The sequence below is a fragment of the Anopheles bellator genome, chromosome 1, assembly GCF_943735745.2.
Source record: "Anopheles bellator chromosome 1, idAnoBellAS_SP24_06.2, whole genome shotgun sequence".
Lineage (NCBI taxonomy): Eukaryota > Metazoa > Arthropoda > Insecta > Diptera > Culicidae > Anopheles > Anopheles bellator.
Window position 1 is genome coordinate 31,476,981 of NC_071285.1, and position 12,205 is coordinate 31,489,185.

At 40.8% G+C, this 12,205-nt stretch overlaps 1 protein-coding gene across 1 annotated transcript in view; it reads left to right on the plus strand.

Moving 5' to 3' along the window:
- LOC131215432 (uncharacterized) overlaps window positions 1–12,205 on the plus strand; it is a 72,188-nt gene that overhangs the window by 11,568 nt on the left and 48,415 nt on the right. The gene's annotated exons all lie outside the window — the stretch shown is intronic.

Sequence of the window (12,205 nt, forward strand, 5' to 3'; positions counted from 1 at the left end):
ACAGCGTTCTCCAAAATGGTTCCGACTTCTATCAAACTTTGAATAGATGAAAAATATCTTACGCAATCTGTTGAAGTAGTTTTTTTCGTGAACTGCACTTATCGTAATTATGAACAAATAATATTTTGTGCATCAGTAATTTGCTAAGATGCATTGAAAACTTTTGTCACCGGAATCTGAACAACAATTAATAGTAATAACTTGTAAGTTAAAGATACAATAACAAATACAATAATAAAAAAACTCAACTTATAATAATAGTAATATAGGTATTAATGGAAAAAAAATATAGTAATGGGTCAATCGGGTTGGTGTATTTTGATAACTAGATCTTTCGAGTTTGTTGAGCACGTGAAATATGTTTTCCAAATTGTTGGATTCATTATAACTCTCAACGATGTCATAGGAAACTTTTCACTAAAAACAGGATCACGTGTAGAAGAAAATTTCATTACAGAACTGCCCCTCGGTATTTGGGGCTTAGAGGAAAATTACGCAAAGAAAGTTGCGCAAATGGTAAAACCGCCAACAGGAACTTTAATGCAATGAAATGGGAATCACCCTCCTGCTGAGAAGGTGGAGAAAAGTTTTTCATCCCCAATAATTCAACCATCGACGAAGGCAAGTTGGAAGATTCGAATCGATGCCACTGCCGGTTCCTGAATGCTTTCGCTCAGCACGCTAGTCGCTGTACAGGGTTGATCCGGACGGCGTTTTGAAACTAGCACTCAACGTCTATTGTGAAAGAGAGAGCGGAAGGAAATAATCTAATCCATTTTTCCCTTGCATCATTTTTGCTCCCTTTTGTCCAACGCGGTGGAATTTCCACTTTTCAGGATCATTGTTTTTTCGCTCTTCGCTCATTTCCGAACCATGATTGTCTTTGCCTTGCCGATGTGCCTTCTGTTTTCTGTCTGCGGCGTAGCGGAAACAAATTGAGATTTACTGAGGGAGTAAAGTGAAGTTCCAACGGTGACGCACATAGCCTTTGTAAAATAACAATGATGGGATAAAAGTTGCTTCTTACGTGCAGCGTAAGGTCGAAAAGGTGAGCTAAAATGCAAACCGGCAGAGGTTTTCCCCTTAAAAGCTATGCTCGGTCGACCGAGAATGGTCTTGACTCTCAAGTTGATGGAAAACCGAGTTACTCCTACAATATTAACTGCCGAAATCAAATGAACATATATTCTGCGAAATTGGTGGAAAAGGATGTCACTAACGATACTATTTCAACGCATAACAGTTCGCTAACGATATAGTATCAGAATATAGTTGTAGGGTGGCTTTTTATCTTTCTCGTTCTATAATTGTAAAAGCATAAAATATAAGAAGAGATTTGATGAAGTAAAGTAAAATAAAGTAAAACTGCAAACAATAGTAATAAAAAAGAATGGTTTGCAGATAAGCTTTAAAATTCCAAACTCGGTAGTTGCTAAAACACAGTTCTTGAAAAACCTAAGAAAAGCATCTCGAACAGAGAAACAGTGCTCACAGGTCACAACTCAACAGAAGGCACAAGGACTTGGTGGGCGTTACCCCTCATCAAAGGGGCTAAAATAATTAACCCGTCTACCAGGACAAATAATGTCGATGAACGGTGACCTAAATGGATATTTTTAACGGTTACGGTGACCGAGCAGTAGCTCGGCTGGCTTTGAAGTTGAAGACGACAGAGACGAAACTAGCCACACCCAAAAGCTATAACATTCTTTCAATGCCTGGACATGACTTTGACGATAGAGAAGTAGTGGTGGATGTCATAAAATTGAATCTTCATTGAAGCGAACGCTCCTTCCAAATGCTTAGTGCTCAGATATGGCACGATAACGGTAAACAAATAATTTTTGTGCTGTTTTATTTATTAGTAAGTCTCTTCAAATACTTCTTGTAATGACATAAGTGTCATTCTGGCTAACTGTAATAATACTAGCTTTCGAATTATATGATAGTTTGAGAAATACAACTTCTTCTATGAACCAGCATTTAGACTTAGGTGCACTGATGGCTGTAATATGTTGGTTGTCAGAAAATTGCTATTTGTTGCTGCATTTTGTTTCTCAATCATTTTGGTATGACGCTTTTCATGAGCGATGCTCCGATCATGAAAGAAAAAGGACCACTAAGAATCGCTTATATAGTCGAGACACCCGTTTCCCCAGTGAGCAATAAGAAGAAATTCGATTTAAAAAATACATAAAAACCAAAATAGAGCGATATTGTGCAAGCAAGGCAATGTGTCACACTGTCGGGGGCAAACGGCAGAACGAATAACCTCCCATCTCGACCATGTTCCGCCGCCTTCGTCTGATAGATGAAAAACGTTCGGAGGTACGCGAATCGGGTGACAGCCTTCATAACATAATAGTTTAAGGGCCATTCCTTTCGCTGACGTTCATCCCAAAGTCGACCAACGGCAATGGCTATGCACATCCACCGTAAGGCACCATGAAAACAGAAACTGGAAACAACTATTGGGAAATAAAAAAAACGCGAAAGCGTTGGAGACCAACGATCGGCAACTGGAAATTATTTTTATAATCCTAGACGGTCATGTTGAGATTTTATTACTGACCCACATGCAATGAAATTCGGCTACCAGCGCGGTTGCAGCAATTTGGAAAGCGGGTCATGCACTATGCCATAGCTCTTCTAAGCTGCAGCTCCTGTGGAGAGTTTACAGTTTGCTGCTGCCTCATGCTTAACCATGTTGCTAGACGTCTTGGGCTGACGGTATTCGTTATTGACGGTAATGTTTGGGCTATGTTCCATTGGGCCACAGTCCGCAGCAAGCGGCGAGTAGTTGATCCAGAAAACTATACCATGAAGTTCCCGTCGTCCGTAACCCCAAATAGCACCGCCAAATGCTGAACCTCGTTTGACGATTTACGTGTTTCTGTACGGTGTTCCATCGTATCGTTAGACGGGATCGTCTGTGGTTGGATTGACCAAGAATATGAACGTGTATGTGCATGTGCACTATTGGAAGTAGGTATGGACTGCTTCTGAATGCTTGAAGTCGTACTATGCATCGTGTTGTAGTGAATATAAGGCTACAGTTCCTTTACAACCAGAAACCTCTACTACAACTACATCGTTTTCACGTGCTATGAGAGTTACAAAGCTTCAGAGAAAAAAATTCACGTGCTGTGAATAATTGACGTTCCGCGTACGTTTCGTCTTACAGGAGAATTATGCTGCTGACGTATGCTTCATCCATCTCCACGTTTTCAACAACTTGATACCTTCGCACAGTGTGTGCATCAGCTTTTCAATGGCTCATTTTTTTCCCTGCATACCATGTCGTGGAAACACATTCCCTTCAAGTCCCAGTCTCTAGAACCTTCTCCGGTTTAAGTCGTCCCTACTTGTGCCAGCATTAAGGTGCACAGAATACGTAAACATAATAATGATATTCTAAAAACTCAATTTTCCTTCGATTCCACCTCTAGTCCCTCAACACAACCGGTACTTGAAAGCTTTTCGCTCGTCCTGGGAAAATGCCAAGGTCTGCAAGTTACCCAACCGACCGGAGCGTTTAAGGATCGCCCAGCACCACAGCGTACAGCGTGCGCTTACGTGTGTGAGCATTGCCAGCCTAGCATGGGTCCCTTGTTCGTTTTGGACACGTACCCAGCTCGATTAAACGTTGTGTATAAACGGTAGCAAGCGGGAAATGTATGAACAAAGAATAGTTTATGTGCTTTTCGGTGCGCGGCCAGCAAAGGCCAAAGCTTCGGGAGCCATTGGTATGGGAGCAATGAGAAGCTAAGTTCACGGTGCTTGGGACTCAAAGAAGTATTTTAAATTTTTCAATTGTTATTTAAACATGTACACAAGCTATGGAAACGCTTTCGAATGCGCAACGCAACAGTAGTTAATTATAGCAATCGTGACTGAAGCACAAGGGAAATTGGGAATTGTAGAAAATAATTAATTCGGGTATATCGGGGTGGTTGGAAAAGAATTTTATTTACTTAAATTTATTAGAATGTTTTCAATCGCAGTTGCTGCATTGTCTGAAACAGTAACATAAACAGTAACTAATTACCAAATTAAGTAAAGGAGCATTTTTAGCAACTCTGACGACAGGATACGTGCCCCAAATTGCTATCAACGCAGAAATAACAGGAAACGATATAATGTGTACTTTGTGGGTGGTAATGAATAGTTTTCTCAACAGTTTCATCCTCAACTGAAATTTGTATGAACGTTGAACAAGGCTATTGATTACATAGGTTGAATACGGTCATTCCAGTGAGTCTGTGCGGAGTGTTGTGCTGATAGGATTTGGCTGATTGTTTATTTTGGTTCAATCAACCTACTAGCTTTTGCAGTTGGCAAAGAATCGTGAAAGCCGTTTTTCTGATCTGCTACATATCTTGAACAATTTATACAAATGACACCCGTACCTTCTAGTACGGTTATCATTTGTAGTGTAGTTTTGTAGTGCTTACATAGAATACTGTGTTGACTTTCTTTATGTTCCAATTTGAACGCCAAAGACAATAAATAGAAAGACATTTCAACGAAATGTGTCGGTTCCTATCTTGGTCGTGCCTAGTTTATTGGTATTTTGAAATAGTTAATTTTTTAATTTTTAATTTTTTGAATAGTTAATAAAATTTGATGTATTTTCCATTCTTTCCTATATAATTGAAATTTTGTTGGTATTATTTTATTTCGTTAGTATTTACAATTGCATCCTTATCGCGTAGGATCTTATGTCCTGTCGTGTCGTGCCAATGAAAAATATTCCGAAAACTAGCATGGCACTTGATACCGTGTCCAATATTGATTGTCAGAATGTTGTTTTTCTAATTCTCTACTTTCTGGCGTATTACCTACTTTCCACTGCAAGTCTCTGCACTTGATGAGTAGCAGCTCGCGATAACCGATTTATGATTTCAGAAGCGATACTTGCACGAGAGGTAACCATGAACTGTAGATTTTTCATGCATAACAAACTTTGTGTTGGTCCGCATGTCACTCTTTGTCGGTTGTGCATGCTTGATAGAATATTTACGAGTAAATAGTGCAGCTAGATCCTTCACTCTGATGGCTTTAAGTGCTGTCCTGGTGTGGACTTAAATTTCGCATCAGGTAGCCGGGTAGGAGGAGCACCAGCCTTATCCAAGCACAGCGAAGCCCTTCACCTTCGTTTCGACATGACATCTGAAATAACCTGCCGGTATGTCACGGTCTGAAAATGAGTGGACAGTCGGATGTATGATTTCTGATTCAGGAAGCTCCTCGAGCTGCAGAGAAAACTGAGAAGGCCATGGAAAATGTTGTCACGTTCCTTGGCTCATTCCGTTCAGCGAGCGGATGGACACTGAGAATGACAGATTCCGGCAACCGGTGAACCATAATAAGACCACATACTAGTACTGCTGGATTGTACGGCAGGCCAGCCGTAGTTTCCTGCTCATCGTCGGGCTTACGACGGTTGCGGCTACATTTCGCAATTCGAATAGCTGGGCTGTGGGCCGTCAGGCCGAAGAGAAACCTGTAATTTTCGTTCGTTCATTGGAAGATGTCCTTTAGCAGTCCTGGAGCTAAGGGAGCTCCTGCAGTGCGCCGGTATATTGGCCGGAACGTATTTCGTTTCCCTCTGCTCGGGCGTATCGTGGGATGTAAGTCCAACCGGTTTGATTTCGGGCTCCGCAGTCGTACATCTTGGCAAAGAATGTTGCGATACACGTACGCCTATAAAAGTTAAGATAAAGTTACGTAGCCTCCGGTTGACTTCGACCAGCTGCGGAAAACTGCCAAATTGCTGACCAGATGCTGACCACCCATATCGAGCGGAGCAAAATTTTTCGTTCGCTGCACGTACTCGATTAACGAAAATTTGCTCCCCACCGTGAGCTACGGGTGGCGAGGATAATATGCAATGGATGACTTCTGCTTGGTCCATGCGTATGCTCACGAAGTTTTATGCTTCGTGTGGTTATCATCATCCCATTTAGCTCTATCAGAAACTGATTGATTATGGCATTGAATTCATTCCGTATTAAATTGCAACTTAACTAATGTTTCACTCACTGACTTTGATAGCAACTGATTGAACAAATATTTTTCTTCGTTGATGTGTCAGAACTGAAAGAGATAAAAGCATCAAAACACAAATACTTTGACTGGTGAACAAAAGTTTCTTATACACAATAATAAATTTCAATATCGTTACTTACTATCTTGAAAAGTTAGTTTTTAAATGGTTTCTTAGATAAATATGAGTGTTGTTTCTTTGACAATTAAACAATATAAACACAGCTAAACCTCTAAATATAAAAAGAACAGACAAACTCTGCAGCTGTAATAAACATAGTCTACGGTGATATCCTATTAAAAACAGATATAACCACGTGTTCAACAAGATCCATTTTTTGCAATTCAACGTTCTTGCATTCCTAACAGCAGCAATTGCAATTGAAAGTGTCCCAACATGTTTTGATTGCATTCACAGCTGTTTGAAATTGATTCGAGGTGGTGCCATGCACGTTTCTTGCAAAGAGCTGCACAAAAGGACGAAGCTCAATGATCGCCACAAGTTTTGCTATCGAATATAGTGCGATAAAAATCAATTTGGCACCATTTTTCATCCAAGCAGATAGTAATCGTTATTGGCCACAAACGATGCTAGAACCCTGATATATATTGTTCATAAGACACTGTTGTGATGCACCCATCGTTGGTAATAAAATAAATCAATATTTTTGTGCCTTAAGATAGTTTTGAACGGAAGGTATTTCGCCCAAATAGTAGCCACACTCGACGAAAATGAAATTAGATTTTAGCAAGCTGCAGTAATCATGAAAACACCAATAGGAAATCAGAATGTTTTGAATGTATTTTTTATAGGTTTAAGAAACTTGTGTGACATTCTCGCAAGTCTTTCCTTTCCTTTTGGCTTTCCTTACAATTTCCTTGTAAATCAACACAAAATATACGTCTGCCTAGTTTTTACAAAAAGCTCAAAATAATCAGATACCCAGACAGCATTTTATGGCTTCAAATTTACAGAGAGCATGCTTACTTGGCAAGATTCTCCCAAGGTCATAAATGTGTGGCGTCGTTCCTTTACTCCATTGACACCGAGAGGATTGTCGATCAGAAGAATGTGAATGTATGCGTAGGCTTGGTGATGCTTTTTTCCATTTTACACGAGGAAACGAACAATAACTTTGCGAAAAGTTAAGAGACGTGCCAAGCAAAAACGAGACGTTGGTAGATTTCATCCGATTCCGCCGCACATACTTTTTATTCATGAGCAGATCGCTCTTTGATCTATGGTAATTTCATGCCATGCATGTCTGCCCGTAGCTAAATTCAAGTTTTTTTTATAGAAGCTACATAAGAAGCTCTTTCTAAATGAGTAAAAGAAGAAGTGCCTTGAGTTCAAAAAGAAAATGTAAACACTTCAGGAGAATAGCTTGACTCTTACTTGTTTTGTTGAAATGTCTATTGTGACGAAAACACAAACAGCGAATACGCCCGAAATATAACATCGATTAAAGAGCGCTTTTTGCATTCCCGTGAATTAATTTACGTGTATTTCTAAAACGTTTAAAGCACATTGGGTCAGTTGCTGGGTAGCATAAGATCGAATAATTTACAACGTTTACGGGAAAAGTGGTTTTGAAAATTAAAAGTTAAGGTACATTTTCCAGCAGCTTCCATTTTTAAGTCTGTGAATTACTGTAAAAGAATCCGTAATTCAACGTTACTTTACGGCCTTTTATGTGTTGAACGTTTTTCAATAAGTTGTATTGAGTCGATGTTTCATGTTTTAACGAAAGCGTCTCTTTTGGGTCTATGCGATTTTTAACAACGGTTCGCTGTAGAGTATTCAACATTCTAAGAATTACTACATGTGTGTATCCCAGTTTGAAGTGCTTGCTACATGCTCAATTACGATGGTTTGTCGTATCTAAAGCGATTAAATGATAAGCTTATTTATGATTTTCGTTTCCCATCCAGTACGCTACTAGCATAATATCATCGTTCGGCAAAAGAAGCGAACCAGAGTTAGATTGGTAGAGCGACAAACCTACAAACGCCGGCGAATGACAAGCTAACCGTAAGGCATAATATTTTCAACCCAATTCTTTGCCTTCACTTGCAAGTGTTGATCGTTTGTGCTTTTCTGTCACGAAACGAGTTCGCTTATCAGTGGCTGGTTTATAGCTTGTGCGCAAACCGTTCCGTTGACTAAATATTTAATGCAATTTTCGGTGCTTTACATTTATTTATTCATAATGATCATCCCGGAACCACGTGATTCACGAGGCAACGGTTCGAGCTGTGATCCTTTTCTCCTCGATTTCGCTTCTTCATTCTATTCTAAAAATACGCCAGGGAAAATATTACAGAACACTTCCAATAGAGATGTCCTGGCAGTGGAAGTTTATTTTTACCGGAGTTCTAAATGCGTTGTCGTGTGTGAGCATTTTACCTCTGTCGTGAGAATTTCTCATCGCATTTTAGTTACTACACTACATATTTCAATTTAAAAAAATTTCCTTTTCGCTATTATATTAAAAAAATAATTCCTACTATATTAGGATTCAAAAAAATATTTACAGCAGTTTTTCATATGATTCTTAATCTCACCGGGCAAATGTAGACGAAAATAGAAACTTCGATCGTATACCTCGTAATACTTTTCTACGGTATGTTTTTCTTTGGTTTTTTCATGTTTTGCCTTACAGTGTACACAAAACTCAGTAGGGACCATTTCCGTGGTACAACTCTATTTAAGTGAGTCTTATGGAGAAACGTTGGAGCGCAGCTCTTGCGAACCTACGACTCGAGCACTAAAGGCTTTTGAAAGATTTCTCAACCCGTTTGAAGGAAACGTCGCGCGGCTCCTAGAGCATGACCGCTATGTTACATACTTCATCCACGGCATGTGCCTGGTGTCAAGAGTCAAAGGGCACAAAATATCACCGTAACACACTGCGAATGATGATTTATGCGCTCGTCTCTATGATTCGCCTGTTAGGAGTTGTTTCGAGTACTGCCAAGTTTTGGACGACAAAGCGGCAACCTAGCGAACCTTGCGTTTGCTTTCGCCAGCCTAGCTGTGGGGGCATTAGTGTTTCGCTCATTTCACGACTCGTTCTGCCTTGCATACTCCGGTTTTGGGGTGGTCCATGGAGTACGGCGCAATGTTTCTGATTTGCACGTACGCGAACACGGAGCTGCTCGCTACCGCTCCACTGACTTCTCCCGGACTTATCGCGCATGAGAACCTCTTCATCACTATTTGACCCAGACACGGCTTACGAATGGGCGGCTATGTTTTCCCGGCCCTGCTAGCTGGCGTAAAAAACGCCATGCAGCACCATCTCCCGTTCGCCATTCAGTCTTCGTCGTCGGTGCGTCGACCTACCAAGTTACGTACATAAGGACCTTTGTGAGTGAAAGTTGTGGGTGAAGCCTTTTTCTACAACACGTTCGTTCCGTTCCAGGGAAGGGATTGCTGATAAAGGACCTTCCGAACCAAGAGAAGATGTTATGAATTATGGATGAATTTTGTTTCACCGGCAAAACGAAACAGCGACCCGGCAGTGCGAGGAGGTGCTACCGCTGTAGCACCGTTCCATTCGAATCGGACGTTTCAGATCGACAGAAGGACGAAAAATGTTTGGTTAATGTCTTAAAGGAAAAACAAAATGTTAAAAAATAGAAATTGGAGCACCCACACGATGCTGTCCCAATGCTTGGGGACGTCAGAGATGTGTTGTTTAGGGATGAGCGAAGGCTAATTTCTGTTCTTGCGTTTAAATGTCACATTCGTTTACTTTCCTATTCATACTGTTTTAAAGGCGAAGTCCAAGCTACATTTTTAGTCCGCTCTATTACATGGGCCTAGCGTACAAGTTTGTAGCCGGAGATTGAGTTGGTCTACATTTAAACTTGTCCGCTGTTTTCATCTTAAACCTTTTGCGTTTGTTTTTGGTAATGATTATCGATTAAACCATTCGACCTTTGAATGTGATTCACGACCTTTGGATGCGAATAACACTTACTTCATTCAGCAGCAATATGAGTTTTTCCGCTGTTTCAACGGATTGTGAAAGACCATAAAGACCACCGCCATATTTTTTAGTGGGGTCTTTGGTACGTGTTTCCAAATTTAGGTCGTCGATTTGTCAACGGTCAGCTTATTCCACATTCAGAGAAAACATTAATCTTTTCCCTGTACCTTTAGCATTGATATCCTTGGCTCTTGCTGTTGTGGACACGTGACGAATGCCGCCTGGGCGCTACGAAGGTGTTTTCCACCGAGCCAACAACGGTTGCGTTTGGTTGCCCAACGTGTGTTCTCGTGTTCACCACTGCGTATTAGGCAATAAATGACAGGTTGTGTCACGCGGCAGGCCAACCGGAAATAGATAAAAGTCAACATTCTTACGATACAAAAGGCAGGGATAATAGTCGGATATGACGTCAGAAATCGTACAGTTTGATTCACTCCGGTCACAGGGACATGAAATGAGGACAAAAGTAGAAACGGTGGTTTTCTTATATTATTAAGGATTATTGTGACACTTTTGATTCTAAAAAGCACGTTCGACAACGTCCTCTGACACGGGAGTCACCTGATAGTAAGCCGGTTGTTGTTGGTAAGGTTGCATTTGGTGCCACAATGAATTTGATCTTGTTCTCGTTTATCTGTAGACCAAGATTATCCGCAGCTTGCTCAATCCCTAGTATTTCCCTATCCCTAGTCGTAAGAGTGGGCAGTATTGGTGACCTATAACGGCTTAGCAATCAGCATGCAGCAGAATCTTGCTGGACTTGTAGCAAATGGTCCCTGAGGTCTCCATTCCCGAGTCACGGACGTCCCGCTCCATTTGAAAAGGGGCGAAGTTGAAAAATAGACAACTTTAGGGCGTCCCTTTGGCGCAATCCCTTTTGTGGTGGCGAAGGGATTAGAGAGCCTGCTTCCACTTTCATCTGGTTGGGTTGGTCGATTTATTCTCACTCTCACAAGTCTGGTAAGTTTGGCCGGAATTCCGATACATGGTCATGGTCTCATACAATTTTATTCCATCTCATTCGGCATTGAAATTGGTGAAAAGTTGCTAAATGTTCAAGCAGTAATCATTTTTTTAAAGATCGGCGGCATTGATCTGTCGAAGACTTTCCTTTTTTGAATACTGCCTGATAGTTACCAACCATCTCAACAGCTGAGAGGCGAAAGGGCCTAAGGCCCAAAGACTCTTAAAACTTTACAAACAAACAAACATCTCAACAGCGTATAGGACTAGGTGGAAGCCCATTTCGGCGGTGCCCAACACCGTTACAACACCGTTGGTATACCCCTACAATTACTACACTAGATAGACTAGTGCCTATCTCCCTTTTTGTGCGTAGCATAGTCGATGCCGAGGGTCCAATCACAAGGCATTGATTAACTATCCCATACCCATGATAACCTATCCCATACCTATGATTTGACGGATCGCTATTCTCTCTCCACGATTCTTTATGAGCTCGGCTACAATACCGTCGGTGCCTGATGGTTTATCACGCTTTAGTCGACGAACGGCCCTCCGGGCTTATCATTTTTTTGTTGTAATTTTGTGTCTTCTTTTTTCATTCTTTTAAAATCACAACGTTTGCCAACCGCCTGATAGATATTGCTCGGTATGCAAGGTTTTTTTGTTTCATCACTTTTCTACGGGTCCAATTCCAATAGATGTTTCTAGAGCGCTTCATCTCTCGTTCTCATGTTCACTTGGGAACACCTGCGCGGCATTTCGGATGTCCTTTTGCTCAAATTTCGTACTTTCGATCACCAAATTTTTTGTCGATTCGACATTGATCAACATGTAATCTTTATGTATCGTGCTTTATAATCTGTTAAGCATGTTGGTCATATTTTAATTACGTCCAGAAGTTGTGGAGGCTGAGAAGAAAACATCTAGCAATCAAGGCCAAGATAAATAATTTTAACGGCCAATTCCGTGCTTCTTATAATCATTACTATCCAAGTATCCAAGCGTGATTAATGTAAAAATGTATTAGCGATGCTCAAAATTGCAAGGCTTTTAATTTTAACATGAGTCAATACGAATGTGTTAATCAGGTGGAAAAGTTGAATGGTCATTGCAATCAGTTCCTTAAACAATGTCAAGTTTTGCTCATGCTTGCCCTTTGACGAAGTTTGCCAGTCTCTAGTAAAGCTGCACAG